Below are 2,414 nucleotides of genomic sequence, written 5' to 3'. Positions count from 1 at the left end.
CCATATGTGCCGCTGAATGCACCTACAACAATATGTCTTTATACAATACGTATTTTAAGAGATATGACGTCACAAACAACGAGATAGCTGACAAATTGCCACATTATGCATGAAGCTATAATGCATTTGCTCTTTACTACTAAGACACCCCTACAGTCGACTTAAGGAAGTCTCTGAGACCTGACAGCGATTTCAATAAATTTCATTTGCAAATTGTTAACAACTTTAGTCGGAAACAATAGCTGTATATAGAGCTATGAAGGGGCGTTGCCACACAGACATTTATAATTTCGCCCACAGAAACTGTTTCATAATATCAAAAGCTTTTTCAGGAAAACATAGAAACGAAATTTTTTCGATATTGTGGTACAAACACAGTTCATTTTTTCGTTTATAAAAGAAAACTGGCAAAATGAATAATTGGGCAATGCCTGGTTTATAAGCTAGTTACACATAAATAGGCGAAGAGATCCGGTACTGATGCATTACGCTATTTTGGGGCAAAACATTGAACATGGAAACGGCTGTAAAATAACAAGGAGGATAACCTAAGGCTCATCTTCAGCAGGGGAATCTTCAGAAAACATAATTCATGTCGAACGAAGTGGCTTCCGATACACGTGTTCATCAGTTTGTGACCCTAACTATCGTTGAATTGAAAGAGATAGAGAAGATCAAAAGCAGTACCGCACGTTTCTGACGAAATCGTATAATTTGTTCTCGGGACTTACTTAAGATGCTAGAGAGACAGAGCTACAAGAAAGGTAAAATTCCATCACTGAGTGATTTGTTATTGAAATACCGTGAGCGTATGTTCCAAGAAGACTGTGGCAGCATGATACTTCCTACCACATACATCTCGACAGTCTTTTTGACATTCGTGAATGGAGCAGTGAAGAGGGGAAGATTTTGTGGTACCAAACGCAACCTCCGTCGTACGTACCGTAAGATAGATTACTACTAATAACTCTAGTTACAAATAAATTAGAATCCCATGCAAGTGCAGAGCAACCACCTCCTAGGACTATTAAATGGAAGAAGCTCTTAAAAATAGTCACATATACCAAAAGAACATAAAAACTGATCTTCATGCAACAAATAAACCTTAGACATCAATCGTTAAAATACCACAGAATGAGCATTCAGTAGAAAATAAAACCTAAAATTAATTACAGAAAAATATAAAATGTAGATTAATTACAAAAATAGAGCTGTACAAGAACCAGGCTAAAAAAATTTTCTACCACAAGTACAGTAAACCATCTTCACGAAGCAAATATAAAACACATAGTTTCTGCTCTCTCCTAACCGAGGGTGAAAAGAACAATGGCGATGTGTATATCGTACTGAGCGTTTTACAACATTCAAACTGTTTACTACTATTTTTTTAACGTATCCACCGTTCTGGCTATTCCCAGAGCATATACCGAACCTCACTATAACACAATATACTGCTGTGACCATCTTTTGGGTTTCAGTTGAGTTAAAGGCACCAGAGAGGCAGTGCTGACATCGCCCTTGACAATTAGAGAAATATTTAAGAAAACTCAAGACACCTGTGTATTGTTGAGGTAGAAAAAGCGTTCGACTGTGTAAAATGGTGCGAAATTCTGCAACGAAACTTGGGTAGCATACAATATATAGATGAGCCAACAGGGGAAAAGAACAAATTTCAGACCAAGGACAAACTGATAGGATTGAATTGGCCCTTTCACCCCTGTACATAGAAGAATGAATGACGGATGTGATAGAAAGGTTCAGGAGCGGAATTCAAACTCAGCGTTGAAGGATATGAAGAACAGGATTTGTTGATGACAATGCTATTCTTACTGAAAGTGACGAGTAACTGCAGGACTTGTGGAATGGAATGAAAAGTCTAATGAGTGCGTCCTGTGGAATGAGGGTGAACTGAAGAGAAACCAATGTGGCGAGCAGTAACGGCAAAGGGATTATTAGTAAGTTTATCAAAACTAGGGACCACGAACGGCAGATGACTTAGGAAACAAGGAAGACTTAAGAAGGAACACAGCTCAGGCAGCGTGACCATTAGATTTTGTTCCATTTAATCCCATCTACAATCACAAAATTTTTTGTGCTCAGACTATATATTTCGATCAAACGTGCAGAAAAATGGAAAAACAGGTACAACTAATTGGGAGTATATATCTCCTAAAGAAACTACGTAATAATGAGAATTATTACTTTCGTCCATAAGAGTACAAAGTACTATTTGTTGAACCATATCTGCTTAACACATCCCGCAATACAACAGAGCAAAACAAACCAAATCAGCTGTGTAACAGCCAAAGCGACTAAAAATAAGTGCCAGCAGAGTAATCATGAGAAGCGTCTATGTTGATGTTAGACTGGAGTACAGGTGCCGCAAAAAATAATCTCGTGTTGCAGTCTCGTTA

This window comes from Schistocerca americana, chromosome 6 (assembly GCF_021461395.2).
Source record: "Schistocerca americana isolate TAMUIC-IGC-003095 chromosome 6, iqSchAmer2.1, whole genome shotgun sequence".
Taxonomy (NCBI): Eukaryota; Metazoa; Arthropoda; class Insecta; order Orthoptera; family Acrididae; genus Schistocerca; species Schistocerca americana.
Note: the sequence above shows the minus strand (reverse complement) of the source record.